The 18,820-nt window shown below is 34.1% G+C and overlaps 1 pseudogene; it reads right to left on the bottom strand.

Annotated features, from left to right (window-relative positions):
- Positions 1–9,796: 9,796 nt before the first annotated feature.
- Positions 9,797–18,820, bottom strand: part of LOC133762072 (protein FAM98B-like) — a 62,207-nt pseudogene continuing 53,183 nt past the window's right edge.

Genomic DNA, 18,820 nt, shown 5'->3' with positions numbered 1-18,820 from the left:
AAGTAGTCATAAAAATATATGAGGGGGTGTTTAACTGGTTATTTAAAAATCCTTAATTCCTCTTTTGTACTTATTTTGTTTTCACTTTTATACCCTCAAGTAGTCAAAACTCGATTCAAATACAACCTCTATATTGTAAACTATTTCGGCATCACTTTTAATTAAAAATGGAGAAAATACTTTCTCTACTAAATTAAAACTTTTCTCTCACTAGTTACCAATATCTTCAGTCTGAATTGTGTTACACAAAAAATAATAATTTTTGTAGTTTTATGAATTGTCATTTGTAATTGATGTATTATTTTGAAAAATTGAGAATAATTGCTTGTAATTATTTTACGTACTGTATCAACATATCATTTTAAAGGCGTAGATTAGAAAATTGCTTTCTTAGATCCAGAATTTTAAGCAAGTAACAGCAATAAAAATACAACTGTAAGCTTAACATCTGGCACAGTGGTGCAAATCAAAAGCAAAGTCTAAAGCAAAACCTAGCATGTTTATGCTGATCCTAAGCTTGCTGTTCAACTGCTTATGATCTCCAAAACTGAACAGAGTCAGAATGCTGTTGGGACAGCTGATTTTAGATTCTGTTCTTTCTGAACTTTTATCAGTGCTTTATTATATCATTTTCAGTTGCTGTTCATGACATACTCCAGTTTGCCAAATAATGTGTATAGCACTTTAGAGATGTGAAATCCATATAAAATATATTTTCTCTACAGTGAATTTCAAGAACTTTTTTTACGAAAGTCAAAAAACTGTACTATGGAATACTGTGGTAGGCAGAGTAATTAAGGGACCTCCAATAATCCTAAATTGTATTTTAGTCTTTTTCCAGCCTTGGAAAACCTCCAGTGCTAGGACTTAGAGACATATTATATTTTTAATTTAAAAAAACACATAGTAATTGCACATATTTATGGGATATAGTGGGATAATTTAACATATGCATACAATGTAATAATAAAATTAGGTAATTCACATTTCTATTAAATTTATAATTTCTTTGCTTTGGGAAATTGAACTTCTCTCTTCTGTTTTAAAATATATAATAAATTATGGCACATGATAGTGAGTCTATTGTGATGTAGAACACTGGAATTTATTTTTCTCTTCTAATTGTACATTGGAACACATTCTCCAACAACTCTCTTCCTCCCTTGTCTCTACTTTTTATAAGACCAACTATTCAACTTCCACATGAGTGAAAACTTAATGTTTAACTCACTTCCCTTAACATTATGCCAACCAATTCCTTCTAGGTTGTAAAACAATGTTTTATTCTTTTCTTACAGATGAATGATATTCCATTTAATATATGTACTAAATTTTCTTTATCCATTTATCAATCAGTGAACACATATTTTGATTCTCTATCTTGGTATTATGAATAAAGCGCCTATAAGCATGGAATTGCAGCTATCTCTTTGCTATACCAAATTCATCCTTCTGAGGTTTGCACACCCAGTAGCTGTATTATATAGCAGTTATATTTTTAGTTTCTTGAGTAAACTCCATACTCTTTTCCATATGGCTGTACTAATTTACATTCCTAGCTACAGTGTATAACTTTCCCTTTTTCTGAATCCTTATCAGCATTTGTTATAGTTTGCATTTTTTAGAGCCATTCTACCTAGGGTGTGATGATGTCTCATTGGGGTTTTGATTTACATTTCCTAGTAGCTATTGAAATTGAATGCTTTTCTTATGTATTTATTGGTTATTTCCATTTATTCTTTTGGAAAATATTAACTCAGATCATTTGCTCATTTTAAAAATGCATTTTTTTTTTTTTTACTTTTGAGTTGTTTGAGTTCTTTATATATTCTGGATATTGTCAGATAAACATTGTGTAAATATTTCTGCCTATTCTGCAGATTGTCATTTCACTCTGCAATGTTTCCATTGCAGTACACAAACTTATGAGTTGATTTAATTCCCTTTGTGTAATTTAGTTAGTTTTGCTTTTAGAGTTTTATTTAAAAAAAAAAATCTCCTATGCTGATGTCTGTAACTCTTTTTCTTTTTTCCTCCTGATTGTTTATTAATTTTATTTATATTTGGATGTTACTATTGGACAGTTAATCCAATCTGGTTTGGTATTTGCTTATATTACAAATAATGAGTTGACACTGTGGCATAGATGGTAAAGCAGCCACCTGCAATGCCAGCATCCCATATGGCTCCGATTTGAGTCTCATCTGCTCCACTTCTGATCCAGCTCCCTGTTAATACACCTGGGATATCAGTGTTTGTCTACATATTTATTTATATGTATGAGATTTATATATGTATACACACATATATATGTGTAATTATATATATGTATATTATATATATAATATAATATACATATATATGTAACTTTATTTTTTTACTTACACTGAGCCCAAATCTCTCTTGTATCTTCTATTATTGAAGATAAACAGAGGTTAAACACAAACCTAGCATAGAGTAAGTGAATGTTTACTGTCATTAAACTTGGAACAAGCGAACAATAAGATTTCTAAGACTTATCATGATGTTACACAAATAATGTTCTGGAGCTCCTTTTCTCTCCATTCTACAGTTTTTCAATTTTGAAAGTAAATTCATCATTCATAGAAAATGCCAAGATGGCAAGGTAAGTTGACAAGTCTTCTATTTCTGTATATCCTATGCTGAAACAAAGCCTCAGGCCTAAGGTTGAAGAACCAAATATGAGGATCAGGATATTTCAGTCACTACTGTTTCATTGTAAATGTCAAGAAAGTGCCAATTCTGTCAACTTTTTTTCCAGAAGATATGTAATATTTCCTGCAGAACATCTGAGGGTGATAGTGAGATGACAAAGACTTGATACCTGGGACCCTCAGCTAGGTATAAACTAGGGATACACAAAAGAAAGTCTGGAGTGTGTTTTTTTCCATTACTAATTTTATACTTAAGTCCTGATTTTTTTTCTATCTCTATGCATTGTTGAGAGATTTTATTCAGTTTATCTGTGATCAATATTCAAAGAGCTTCACTAGTGTTAAAAGATGTACACAGAATATGTTAAATGAAGCATGTGATCTCTTTAAAACTTTTGTAGAAAAACTGAGCTCTATATATCTTATCTCAAGGACATTTATTTGGGACCATTTTATAGCAAGAAGGTAAGTTTTCTGTATTTGTATTTTTTCTAGATTATTAATTCTGTTTTGTAAAATGGCAAGTATCTGAGCCATGTAGCTCTTTAACAAGAATAAAGTTCATGATGGTACTTAATTAGTGGTGTCATTATCTATGTTACAGATAAAAATATTGAATGATTTAACAGACATACTACATCCTACCAAGAAGCAGAATCCTCCATGAAAAATTGATGTCACTCTAATGCACAGTAGACAAATAATACGAGAGTGAAAGAAGAGCTTTTAGTACATGTTTGAAATGAAACAAAAGACTAAAGTGAGAAAAATGATCTGAAATTAAGTACGTGATGATGAAAAATGATAGTTTTTCCAAATTCTAATGCTTTTATTTGTAAATGAGGCAGGATCTCCTGAAAGTATGTACATATAATTACACAAAGAAACTAGAAAATAAAATAAGACTAAATGTTAACTATACTTACCACATTGAAGTGAGCTTAAATTAGATTAATTTATATTTACTATTATTAAAATATAGCCACTACATCATATTCATGACTGTTTTGTATCTTAATAGTACCTCTGCTTTTCATTAATTATATTTCCTTATCACTATTGTTTTTCAATTTTAATCCTTCTGCTTAGTTTCTACTTTAAGAAAATCATCTTTAAACAAATTCACAGATAACTTTGGAAGCTGCAAAACCAATATCATAGATCTGGCTAAGATGAGGTAGTTGTAATCAGTTTTCCTGATCCATCTTCTTCCTGTACTATTTTCTGAATCTGCTTACTCAGCAATCCTTCCTGATAATTTAGACACAGTATGAGAACTTCATCTAAATCATTTTATGCTTTGTTTTGAATATTAAATAGGAGGAAAAGAATATCAGAATTGAGTTAAATCCCTCTTATATAGAAATAACAAACTGAGAAATTTAGCTTATTCTAAATTTTCTACACTCAGGGAAAACTGCTGGAAGTTGTAAAGAAAGAAGATTAAAGATATCCAATGTATATGAAAATAAACCTATATGTGTTTATCTGCATACATATATGTGCATGCAAATTTATACATAGATAATTGCTATGTCATGTAATTTATGCATGTATGTGTATCCATTTATATATTCGTGTGTATATTTAAATTTTCTATGTTACAACATATATATTACAACACACTAATATATGTACTGTAAATATGAAAAATATGTATACTGATAATAGTGAAACAGATAAGATGTGATAATCAAAATAGTTAATTGATCGGAGGGAAAGAGTGATAGCTATAGAAACAAAATATTATACACACACACACACAAAAGCATGTTTGAAGATCTTGGAGAAGATAATAAAACAGTGAAACATAAGTGTTTAATTTTTAAGTTTTCAATTATTTCTAAAATTTTTATTTATTTTTTAAAAGGCAAAGCAACACAGAAAGATACAGAAAAAGAAATCTTCCATTTGCTGCCTAACTGCCCAGATACCTATAAAAAGTGGCACTGGGACAAGGCAAAGTCAAGAACCCAGAAATCCAGCCAGGTTTTCTAATTGGGAGGTATTGAACCATGTGCTTCAGACACTACTTGTCTCCCTGTTTGTGCAGTAGCGGGAAGCTGGATTTGAAGCAGAACACTGATATAGGATGTGAGTGTTCTAAGCAGCAGCTTAACCATTACAAAACAATGCACAGCCTTCAAATCTTTTTCTTTCTTTTTTTTATAACAGTTGAGGCAAGAATCTATATTCCTTTTCATTACAAGTATGGTATTTCTTGTCTCTCATGTGTCTCCAAAATGAATAAAATACAAATAACAGTCTAAATCCAATAATGTAAATAAATACTTTCCATTTTCCAAATTGTATGCTGATAATTATTTAATTTTTAAAAATAATGTTTCACTTTTTTATTTTTTAAAATGACACAATAGAGAAAACCTCGGCACCAGCTTTGGAGAATGAGGTGAGACCAGACTGCAGCTACCCAAGCCACTGGCCATGAAACTGCAGGAAGAGCCTGGCATGAGTACAGTTTGGAGCCCTTTGGGGGCAGAGTACCTGCCAACCTAGAGGGGAAAAATGGGGGGACACAATTTTTTCTCCCTGACCACCTGGCACCAGCATCCTGTAACTAGCTAAGAGAGGGCAAGTGCCATTTTGGACCTAGATAACAGATGCTCCAGCTCATGTCCACGTGCCTAGCAACAAGTTGAGATGTGATATCCAAGTCTGATTGGGAGAACTGACATGGAGCTTGGTGCTCATGACTGTGGGAGCCTTGTGTGCTGGGACTGTGAAAACATTGTGGCTGCATATAAGGGTGCAGAGAGTGGCTGCTCCACATGTTTGAGGCTCCCTGATTCCCTGGTGAGGGTCATTGCTGCAGATCCACGCTCACACTAAGACTACATGGATCCTTTGTGTGGTCCTTATGGCAGTGCAAATGAATATTATAAACACTGGGGATAGTGACCAGGCATTGGTCTCCTTGGGGGAGAGGAGGTGAGGTGAACAAATCTCCTCTCTGATTAAAAAAAAAAAAAAAAAGAGAGAGAGAGAGAGAGAGAAATTTACCATGCCCAATTTGGGTGTCACCTTGGACACTCACCCCAGAGCAATGAACAGAGCTCCACTAGCCACATCCAGCACGTCTCAGGGCATTCATTGAAAGAGCACACACTCCAGTAATCCACAGAAGTATAGTCCAAAGATAAAAGCCACCACAGGGGGAACAACAACAACAAAAAATAAGTATCTCCACAAATGCCCAAAAGTAAGTGCAGCAACTCAAGGAACAAGAATAAGGAAGACAACATGATGCCTTCAAAGGGACAAGACAACACTTCAATATTAGAATGTAAAAATGAAAAATTGAAGAAATGCCAGAAATGAAATTCAAAAAATTGATTGTAGCATTACTTAGAACTAATCAGAAGCAAATCCTTGAATTAAAGCAATCCATACATGACATGAATGAACACTTTTCCCACAAAATCGAGATCTTAAAGAGAAATCAAAATGAAATATTGGAAATGAAGAATTCAATAACTAAAATAAAAAATTTAATGGAAAACCTTAACAACAGACTTAGTGAGGCAGAAGAAAGAATATCCAAGTTAGAATATAAACCTCTGGAAATTTTATAGTCAGACCCCCCCCCCCACCAAAAAAAAAAAAAGAAGAAGGAGAAATTAGAAAGCTAAAAAACAGTGTTGGAGATTTATGGGAATACTGTCAAATGACCCAACATATGAATCTTAGGAGTTCGTGAAGGCGTGAAAAGAGAAAATGAATTAGAAGGCCTTTTTAGTGAAATAATTACAGAAAACTTCCCTAATTTGAAGAGGTGTCCAAATACAGGAAGCACATAGAACATAATGTCCTAATAGACATAATCAGAAAAGATCTTCACCATGACACATAGTAGCCAAACTCTCCACAGTAATAGATAAAGAAAAGATTCTAAAATGTGCACAAGAGAAACATCAGATTTATTCAGAGGAGCTCCGATTTGACTCATAAGCTGATTTCTCATCAGAAACTCTATAGGCTAGGAGAGAATGGATATATTCCAAATCTTAAGAGAGAAAAAAAAAAAAACTGTCAACCCAGAATAGTACACCCTGCATAGTTATCATTTATGAATGCAGGTGAAGTAAAGACCTTCCATAACAAAAGGAAATTTAAAGAATTTGTCAGCACTTGTCTAGCCTTGTAGATGGTGTTAAGGATGTGCTATACACAGAAACACAGTAACATGGTCATCACAATGAAAGAAAGTGAAGGCAAAAAGAACTCCTAGTAAAAGATCAAAGGAAATCCAAAGTAAACAATAAGAACATTTATGGAAAAACAGCAGGGTATTCAAACTTACTCTGGTTTTTCTTCTGTAGTTCCTTAGATTTTAGAGTATCTTGTAACTGGGAATTTAGCCACACACATATTGAGGCAATCTGTTTTTGAATCTTTTTAAAAAAAAGAAGACATTGATTATATTGGGCCATCTGTTTTTTGTTGTTTTTTTTGTTTTGTTTTGTTTTTTGTTTTTTTTTCTCCTCCTTATTACATACCATTTGTGTGATTACAATGTTAAGTCTTAATTCTTATGACTTTGGGCAGTAGAGTGTATCAGTTATTTTAAATAAATGTTTTCCTGTATTTGAAGTTCATTCCATAAGAATGTTGTTCCACAAATAATATACTTTGATTGCATTACTTGAATATTTGAAAACTGAAATTGATAAAGATAAATTATGTAATGAATTAGCTTTTTATTTCTGGATAAAATTAGAAATGAAATAAAGATTGCAATACTTAAATGATGAAAATAATGATAGTGTTTATAAGTACTGTGAATGCTTTTGTGTTTGAGGCATCCAAAATTCAAGTGTTTACGGATTTTTCTCCTAAAATCCGGTTTGTCTTTTCTGTGCTTCCTGCATTTGCTCTTATTATTGATGTTGTAAAGCAGCAGGGTTAAAGTGTCATTATATCTGTGTTCATTAAGAATCCCATAGTAGCCGGCGCCGCGGCTCACTAGGCTAATCCTCCGCCTTGCGGCACCGGCACACCAGGTTCTAGTCCCGGTCGGGGCACTGATCCTGTCCCGGTTGCCCCTCTTCCAGGCCAGCTGTCTGCTGTGGCCCGGGAGTGCAGTGGAGGATGGCCCAAGTCCTTGGGCCCTGCACCCCATGGGAGACCAGGATAAGCACCTGGGTCCTGCCATCGGATCAGCGCGGTGTGCCGGCTGCAGCGCGCCTACCGAGGCAGCCATTGGAGGGTGAACCAACGGCAAAAGGAAGACCTTTCTCTCTGTCTCTCTCTCTCTCACTGTCCACTCTGCCTGTCAAAAAAAAAAAAAAAAAAAAAAAAAGAATCCCATAGCTTTTCTAGTTAGGAAAAAGTAGACTCAAAAATACTCTTAACATCATTTTTTTGGTTAATATTTTACCCAGTAATGTTACTTTAGGAACCTTTAATAATTTTAGTAAGTTGTCTATAAAAATTTAAATAAAGAGTAAGAAAAAAAAAACTATCTTATTGAGAATGTAAGAGTTCCATTAGTTAAATTTCAAAATTTTTAATAAAGCAACTCTCAGAAATAGATTGAGACCTGACAGTACCCATTAGACTAGCTCCTGTGATGTAGAAAGGAACCGCAGAAGCAGTGGAGGACATGGGAGGGCATGTGAGGACATACTTGCCAGGATTGTGGTTGTGGTGTGCTCGTAGCTAAATACAGGTAGAGAAACACTGGCATTTTTGCTGCATAATAATCTGGAATAGTTTTCTGCGTTTATCTGTACCAAAATAATCATAAATTAATGGAATCTACAAAGAAAAAATGTCATGACTGTACTGTATTTGGGAGCCTTTGTACATAGCTAGTTAAAGTTTCCATGATACAAAGTACTAGGATTTTAAAATTTACTATTATAACGAAGAAGAAATTGCATTAGTCCATATGTTTAAATGATAACGTTCTTATTGGAAAAAAAAAGAAAAATATGAAATGAGTAATTGTCACTGGGTTAGTGATAATGTTAAATAGACAAGTTGTAGCATAAAGCTTAAATCTGAGTTTCTCAAGTGTGAACCATAGTATGCTATAATGCTACTTTGTATACACTGTAATGTTACAAACAGTCTCAGCACTGAACATGTATTGACACCTCTCGAATGCAACCTTTGATGTAGGTGTTCTGATATGCCTCAGAAAGTGAGTGTCTGAGAATTTGTTAATCTGTTTGGTAATGAAGGTATTTCCTTTCCTTTTTTTTGTTATTCCATATTCTCATATTTAAACTTGAATTTTTAGTTTTACTTCTGTTAATTTAAGTACAATTATTCAATGGTTAAAATGGGGTTGTCAGTAAAGAAACTTAAAAGCACCCTCATTCATGTAACTGTTTAAGCAAAAACTACATTTTGTGTTCTATGTTCATACACTTTTAATGATCTGTATTTCTGTTTAAATATGTGATGATGTTTAGACTTTGTTTAATAAGGTTTTTTACCATTGACTAAATGAAGGAATGTATCTTTTTGAAGAGATTTATATACTATAAATAGAGATTGGATGAAACAATATAAAAATCCCTAAAAATAGCACAAGGGTGTATAGAATATGAAAAAAAAAAAACACTTTGAGAGCTCTATTGGTAGTAAAAAACAATTTTCTTACATGTAACCCTGGTCAACATTGATATCATCAGAGTCTAACATGGTGTTTACATCAAAGATGATACATAAGCATGTTATTTGGAATACTATTCTAAGTGTACGTAACAAGAAAGTAAGCACAGCTATCTAATGTTTGAAGTTTGTAGTGTCTTCTATTTCCACCACCTCTGGCACCACCATCTCATCCTCAATATGTTTCTCCACAACCTCTCTCAACATAGCCCCCTTTTCTACTATGGCCTCCTCTTCCACCATATTCTCCTACCCACCATAATCTCTCCTGCCTTGGAACTATCTCCTCTATCACCTGCACCAACTCTACCACTCCAGCCACCTCTTCCACATCCACTGCCTTCTCTGCCACCACCTCCACCACCCTGAACTCAGCCACTCCTCCTGCTGCCTTCTTGTCCCTTTGGTCAAGGAGGCATTTTTGGTAGTGATGGTTTGATTTCTTTGGTCCCTGTCAGGCACCTTTCCTGTGAGTGTCCTTAATGGCACACACATGCTGTGTTCTCACAGCTGGTGCCACTTCTTGTCCTAATGATCTTGGACATATCTTCACAAGCTACAAGTAGATGCAGGAAAGTAATTGTTTTTGGTTGACAAAGCATAAAGCTTGGGCTGGTTAAGTCTTGCTGTATGATCTGTTTTTTACTTTTTTCTCTCAGGCCACCCAAAGAACTGCACTGTTATGTCTAATAGTTGCATTAACATTAGCCAACAGCATTCATATTCACAGGAAAGGGCAGCTTTGATTCCTTTCTGTTGTTCCATCTGTTCTGAATTTAAATCAGTTTTCAGCAGTGGCGTACTCACATGATTTTTCTGGACCTTTGAGAGAATATTCTTTACATTTGATTCCATGTGCTTTAGCATACATGGAATGTCGGAAGTGGTTGACTTGGGTATATCATGGGTATCACTCATAACTTGAACTTCCTGACTGATTTCACTGTTTTTATCTAATTGAGGATTTTTATGTTTCTTGTTCTGTAATATCTGTAAAGCTTGAAGTTCTGTACTTAAAAATGATAGAAGTTTCAGTCATCCTTTTTTTTAAACAGTCTTTACTACTTCCTGATACAGTATATTTCTTTTTAATTAAAAAAAGAAAACATGAATTTGGAAAGTCTAGATCTTCTCTTGCAGTTGAAGTGATACTTTCTTCAAAATTGCATAATGACTTTATCTGAGTCTAACCAAGAGCTGAGCTGATAGTCTTGCTCTTGCCACCATTGTAAGGATGTTTTCTGCTCACAGTGCACCTTTGTACCCCACTGCCTCTAGCAGATTCAGCACATCTCCCTCGATGGTCAGTTTGGGACCTGACTGTGACACTCTCTTGTCTTTCTCAGAAATGTTTTTAAATATGATTTGAGGTAACTTTCTAAGCAAGATAGAATTTTCATATTGATTGAATAAATTATATACCAAAGAAAACTGACTTATTCCTGTTCAGAATGAGACATCACTTGTGACTAATATATCTGAAAGTTTAAATGCAGGGACTCATTTTGTCAGAAAAACAAGTTGATAGTCATGTAAATGAAGAAAAAAAATCATGTAGGCAAAACGTTCTTCATAGTAAAATATTTAGTTACTTTCTTCTTTTTCTTAAATATTGCACAGAAAAAAAATCCCACAATCATAAGATGTTGCTGAAGAATAAAGCAAACACACTCATAAAATAAATATATTTTATTTTTCATGTGCTTAAGAATAAGGAATAATTTTCAGTCACTATCAAATAGCAACCATATTAGTATTTATTAGAAATGTTGAATCTTTGAAATGTAACTGTAGTGTTTTTCAAAACTATCAATTTTGTTTTGATATACTCATATTTGATCTATATATTTGCACATATATTTGTTATGTTTAAACTGTATAAACACACATATATAAATATATATAATGATTGGGCTGAATGAGGTAATGATATGTTACATAATTTCTAAACTATTATAAGTGTTACATGATAAATAAAATACTAATAAAATAAATATGGAAGAGCATTAGCCGGGTACATTATTTTTATCAGAAAAAGGAGAAAGTGAACCTAATTTTCATTGACTATAGTATCTTTAAATAAGTTAGTTTGCATATTTTGTTAAACACTGGCAGACAATACAGAAATCCTGTGTCACAGTTAAAGGGTAGTTTATTCTGAGAAGTAGTCAGAGTTTCTGCATTTGCGTGAGTTTCCAGAGAGCCATTTCCCACTGACTGACATAAAGAAGATACAATTGTATATAAGAAAAGGAATTCTAGGCTTAGAAAATTCCAGTACTTTTTTTTTGCATTTTATTTTATTTATTTATTTAATAAATATAAATTTCCAAAGTACAGCTTATGGATTACAAAGGCTTCCCCCCCACACAACTTCCCCCCACCTGCAACCCTCCCCTTTCCCACTCGCTCTCCCCTTCCATTCCCATCAAGATTCATTTTCAATTCTCTTTATATATAGAAAATCAGTTTAGTATATATATAGATTTCAACAGTTTGCCCTCCCATAGCAACACAAAGTGAAAAAATACTGTTGGAGTACTAGTTATAGCGTTAAATAACAGTGTACTTTTTAATGGACCAAAAACTTGCTAGGCCTTTGGCTTAGGTGGAAACATTTCTATTAAACTGAAAGAATTGACCTTGATTTGCTCAAAGGAAGACATTATCTCTCTCTCAAAGTTGCTCACTTTATAAACATCTACGAAAGATACTCCTCAACAAAGGTAGTCAGAGTCTCTGCTCAGAAAACAGGCCATGAGAAATTCATGGAAAATTGTCTTTTATCAATATGTAACCAAATTATTGAATACGTACCCAACTATTTTAAAATTTCCCTATCTAGTGGCAGGCATATGGTACAGTGTTTTTACCAATTGGGGCACCCCCATCTCAAACTGGAGTACCTCAATTAAAGTCTTGGTTATCCTCCAGATTTCAGATCCCAGTTACGCAGACCTGGGGAACAGTAGATGATGGATCAAATAGCTGGATCCAAGCAATCCAAATGGGAGATGTGTATTGAATTACTGGCTCTGGGCATTTGGAAGTAAATCAGCTGATGGTTCTCTCTCTCTCTCTCTTTCTCCCTCTCACTCTTTCTCTTTTTCTTTTTTCCTCTGTTCCTCTGTGTCCCACATAAAATAAATAGGCAATTAAATAATTAAATAATTAAATTTTCCTCTAGAGCTATTTTTAATACTATTTATTCTCCCTTTTACCAACACTAGACAACATTATTTTTGTATTTAATAAAATGATAATTTACAATAATAATCTAAAGGACAGTTATTACATTAATATTTCTAAAGTAGTTAATATTTTGAATTTTTTCACCACCGTAGAGATCTTATGTGTGTGGATTCACATAATTTTGTTTCATATTAAAAATACTACTCAATCTAGGGTTAAATAAGTATTTATATTTATTATATTGTTCCTTAATTTTTCACACAGCAATTTAAAATAATCTCATAAATATTTTGTGGCATAATGAATAATAGATAAATTGCACTTAGAAAGTATGCCTCAATAGGAAACTTCAGAGAGGGGGAAGATGTCAGCAATTCTGGCCTCCAGAATTATGGAGGGATAAATTTCTATTATGTTAACTCACACACATATACACAAACACACATGGATGTGCCTCGGACATAACTGAACCTCTAAATATTGAAGTATGAAAGAAATTCATTGTGAGAATGCTTTTTTATCATGTTCATTGCATTATATAGACATTTTACTTTATCAATGAAAATTTCAGCATTATATCTAAAGTTTTTATCCATTTTTTAAAATCTGAGATTATTATTATTGTTATGAGTGTTGTGATTTATTTTTTTACTTATTTAATGTCTTTTTACAACTTCAAGATGTATTGTAATGATAAATAGTAATTATTCAACATTTTCATTTTAAAATTACATTAGAAATTGACTAAAGATACTATTATGAATCATTAAAAATTAAAAAAAAACTAAGATTCATCATTAATTTTATGATTGAGGGCGATTATGGTGATTATTTTTAAAACAGCTCCTCAGTGTCATACAGTTGCAGAAAAACATTGAAATTACAAAAACCACTATCAAACTTACAAATGATAGTAAACTTGTGTTTTTTTAACTTAAATTAAATGCTGAAAAACAATTCTTGTTAACTTGAACTTGCTGTTATAACAAAGTATTGGTGAGGTCATACTGTTAGTAGTATTTCAATGATAATAAATGTTTTCCCTTTGCAATTCAGTATATAATTATACCGTTATCAACCATGAATAGACATCAGACAACCATTTGGAGATAATCCCTATAAAACTGTATGACCCTTAGAGTAATAATTTGATGCAAGTATATGCTATAAGCCAAGAAGGAATATTATTAATGATTTTTAGAAGGTGAATGTGGAATGAATATATTGCTGCCTCATTATCATACTAATTCCCTTCATTTTCAACCTTAAAATTAGCAATTATGTAAGAAGCCACAATAGTGTTTAGCAAATATAAATCAGATAAAAAGAGAAAAAGTATTATTAGGTGGACAATATCTACTTGAGGTATTAATAATGTGCATACAAATGAGTATGTTGAAATATATTTCTCATTTATAGCTTTTATGCTTTTATAAATATTAATAAGATTATATAATTTCCAGAAACATGACATCTTATAAGACCTTATATCTCTTAACCTAGGTATTTTTCCAACTTTTATTTAATAAATATAAATTTCCAAAGTACGACTTTTGGGTTATAGCAGCTTCCCCCCTACAACTTTCCTCCCAGCCCCAACCATCCCATCTCCCACTCCCTCTCCCATTCCATTCTTCATCAAGATTCATTTTCAATTATCTTTATATACAGAAGATCAATTTAGTATATACTAAGTAAAGATTTCAACAGTTTGCACCCACACTGAAACACAAAGTATAAAGTACTGTTAGAGTAGTAGTTTTACCATTAATACACATAGTACAACACATTAAGGATAGAGATCCTACTTGAGGAGTAGGTGCACAGTGACTCCCGTTGTTGATTTAACAATTGACACTCTTATTTTTGACATCACTAATCACCCAAGACTCTTGTCATGAGCTGCCAAGGCTATGGAAAGTTCTTGAGTTCACCATCTCCAATCTTATTTAGACAAGACCATAGTCAAAGTGGAAGTTCTCTCCTCCCTTCAGAGAAAGTTACCTCCTTCCTTGATGGCCCATTCTTTCTGCTGGGATCTCACTCACAGAGATCTTTCATTTAGGTCATTTTTTGCCACAGTGTCTTGGCTTTCCATGCCTGAGAAACTCTCATGAGATTTTTAGCCAGATCCTAATGCCTTAAGGGCTGATTCTGAGGCCAGAGCACTGTTTAGGACATCTGCCATTCTATGAGTCTGCTTTGTATCCCACTTCCCATGTTGGATTGTTCTCTCCTTTTTAATTCTATCAGTTAGTATTAGCAAACACTAGTCTTGTTTGTGTGATCCCTTTGACACTGAATCTTATCATTATGATCAATTATGAACTTAAACTGATCACTTTGACTAGTAAGATAGCATTGGGCTGGCACTGTGGCTCAACAGGCTAATCCTCTGCCTTGCGGCGCCGGCACACTGGGTTCTAGTCCCGGTCAGGGCACTGGATTCTTTCCCGGTTGCCCCTCTTCCAGGCTAGCTCTCTGCTATGGCCGGGGAGTGCAGTGGATGGCCCGTGCTTGAGTCTTGCACCCAATGAGAGACCAGGATAAGCACCTGGCTCCTGCCTTGGGATTAGCATGGTGTGCTGGCTGCTGTGCACTGGCTGTGGCAGCCATTGGAGGGTGAACCAACAGCAAAGGAAGACCTTTCTCTCTGTCTCTCTGTCTCTCTCACTGTCTACTCTGCCTGTCAAAAATAAAAATAATTAAAAAAAAAAAAAAGAGATAGCATTGCTACATTCCACCTTGAGGGATTGAATTGGAATCCCTTGGCATGTTTCTAACTCCGCCATTAGGGGTAAGTCCGAGTGAGCATGTGCCAACTGTACATCTCCTCTATCTCTTATTCCCACTCTTATATATATATATATATATATTTTTTTTTTTTTATTTGACAGGTAGAGCTATAGATAGTGAGAGAGAAAGACAGAGAAAAAGTTCTTCCTTCCTTTGTTTCACTCCCCAAATGGCTGCCACAGCTGCCACTGCACTGATCCGAGGCCAGGAGACAGGAGCCTCCTACTGGTCTCCTATGCGGGTGCAGGGGACCAAGCACCTGGGCCATTCTACACTGACCTCCTGTGGCACAAAAGAGAGCTGGACTGGAAGAGGAGCAACCAGGACTAGAACCCGATGCTCATATGGGCGAAGGATTAACTAAGTGAGCCACGGTGCCTGCCCCCCCCCACTCTTATATTTAATGGGGATCACTTTTCAGTTACATTTAAATGACTAAGAATAATTGTGTGTTAATTAAAGAGTTCAACCAATGGTATTAAGTAGAACAAAAAATACTAAGAAGAATAAAATAGTAAGTTGTTCCTCGACTGTCAGGACAAGTGCTGATCAAGTCTTTGTTCTCATAGTGTCCATTTCACTTCTACAGGTTTCTTTTTAGATGCTCAGTTAGTTGTCACAGATCAGGGAGAACATATGATATTTGGCCCTTTGGGACTGGCTTATTTCACTCAGCATGATGTTTTCCAGATTCCTCCATTTTGTTGCAAATGACCAGATTTCATTTTTTTTTTTTTACTGCTGTATAGTATTCTATAGAGTACATATCCCATAATTACTTTATGCAGTCTTCTGTTGATGGACATTAGGTTGATTTCATGTCAGCTATTGTGAATTGAACTGCAATAAACATCGAGGTCCAGACAGCTCTTTTATTTGCCAATTTAATTTCCTTTGGGTAAATTCCAAGGAGTGTGTGTCAGCCCGAGTCCCGCCTGCTCCACTTCTGATCTAGCTCTCCACTGTGGCCTGAGAAAGCAGTAGAAGATAGCCCGAGTCCTTGGAACTCTGAACCCGAATGGGAGACTCAGAGGAAGCTCCTGGATCCTGGCTTCGGATCAGCACAGCTCTGACTATTTTGGCCATTTGGGGAATGAACCAGCAGATGGAAGAACTCTCTCTCTCTCTCTCTCTCTCTCTCTCTCTCTCTGCCTCTCCTTCTCTGTCTGTAACTCTGACTTTCAAATAAATAAATAAATCATTTTTTTAAAAGGAAGAAACTGGCATTGGGAGATTGTAGCAGAAAATCAAACTCATGCACTACAGTACAGGATTTGGTCATCTTAACTGACATCTTAATTGCTAGGCCAGACACACCCACCCCAGAGATATTTTAGTACTCGGTTGTGAGAACTTTGGTGGTAGGGAAACCATTTGAAATTTTAAGTCTTATATCCCTCTTAAAATTGTTACGTTAAAGATGATGTACAGATTATGTTTCTATACTGTCATTTCTCTCTTTTAACTACTATTTCTCATATTAAGTGTCACAACTTTATGTTGACCAATGTAAAATCAGTGGATATCCTATTTAACGATAGGACTTTTTGATTTCCAGTTTTAGACTTTTGATTTCCACTTTGAGACTGGGAGACACACAGAAAGTAATTTCTTCTATATAATAATCTTCTGTTAGATTGTTATTGATTTCTGCAAAGTTATTATTTATAAATATCCCAGCTTACATTTATGAAGACCTCTTCTTATTTCCTCCTAAGGTGCTAGAGGTATTATGTTCAGAGTATTCCTCCATTGTATTTTTTGCTTTCTTCAGTCATTTCCCTGGCATTGGTCATATCGATATGGTATGTTCTACAATATCTTCCCATTAGCCAATTTTTCATGATGTTTATAACCTTATCCTTCTTCTTCATTTGTCCTGTTTATCATTTGTGACTCCCTAGGGCAACCTACAGGTTGCCTGTTTCTAAGCCTCCCAAATCCTTTTTTGTTGATTTTTCCAGAAATACATTTTTGTAGGTTTCTTTTTTTGAATGTTTTCAAATATCATATTAGCAATTAGTCATCATTTTATTATTACAACTAAAATAACCAAGGAGAACTTTTGATAATGGAAGAATATTCATTTTGGCTTATAGTTTTGGAAATTCATAGTGTAATACTGGATGATCCCATTGGTTCAAGAGTCTGTTAGGCTGGAGGAAAATAGTGGGATGATCTCTTGTCAAGCTAGGAATCAGAGAAACAAAGGGAACACATTCATTTCACTCTCTGTGTGTTCATTCCTGGTGGCATCATGATTTGATATTGGGGATCTCCTATGCATCTTGATCCAAGCCTATTAGTTCCCAAAGCCCCTATATTAATTAATCAACCATTATTCCAATAATGTTAACATAATACTTTCAGATGTAACAATCTTTGTGAGTTTGAGGAGCCAAATTCTGTTCAAACAATACCACTGAATTTCTATTTTTATGATACAAGCACTATAGAAACTATATTTGCATAAGTTTGTCTTCATCATGTTCTATTCAGAGTCAGTTCAATTCATATTATGATTTTTCCCATTCTTTGAAAAAGAGTACTTCTTATATTTAGCAAGCAATCCAATTCCAGTGTTGATCAATGCACTACAGAAATATCATAATTTCTCAATGCACAAGAAATGTTAATTTACCAAGAAAGTGAAATCATCTGCTAGCTGGACCTGAGAATTAATGGCCCTGACTCTTTTCTCTGTAAATTACTATTTCTTTTTGAAATCAAATTTGACTCTAATTTTTGCAAACATCATTTATGAAGAAATTTACTCCTTTAATTTATTTTTCATCTATACAAATTCAAAACATGCTGTAACATAAACTAAAAAAATCTAATAATATTAACTAATATATAGGAAGATAAATACTATATTTTATATTATTTTAGTCTCATAAATACCAATTCATAGGTAGGTTCAAAGAGAAAGGTTGAGAAAGAGTAATTGAGAAAGAACCAAAAATTTCTCTTGTCAACCTTAGTCCTGTATTGAAAATTTTTGTTTCCTGCTTAATAGTTCCCTGAGAATTGACTATCAAAAAATGACAAAGGAGAGAGTGCTTCCTTCTTCCATAAATATAAACTTGTAGAAAACTTTAAAATGATAATATTTGATGAATACAACATGTTTGTCTGAGTATTAAATTAAGAATTATACAAGTGGGGCAGGTATTCTGAGATAGCCCATTAAGCAGTCACTTGAGACACCCACATTGCATATTGGCATGCTGGGTTGAACCCTGACTATTCCACTTTCAATTCAACTCCCTGAAAGCGTACCTGGGAGATAGTAAATGATGGCCCAAGTATTTGAGTCACTGCCATCCATATGGGAAACGTGGACATAGTTCCTGGCTCCTGACATTGGCCCAGCCCAAACCAGCTCACCCTGTCTTCAAAATAGAAATAAACACATAATATTTAGAAAAAGAATTATATATGTGGAAGAACTAATGATATTTTGTTTAAATGTATCATACGTATGTGCCTGTAGTTTTAGAGAAAATGGTCAT

Source organism: Lepus europaeus, chromosome 6 (assembly GCF_033115175.1).
Source record: "Lepus europaeus isolate LE1 chromosome 6, mLepTim1.pri, whole genome shotgun sequence".
Classification (NCBI taxonomy): Eukaryota; Metazoa; Chordata; class Mammalia; order Lagomorpha; family Leporidae; genus Lepus; species Lepus europaeus.
Note: the sequence above shows the minus strand (reverse complement) of the source record. Positions and strands in the feature narration are given on the sequence as shown.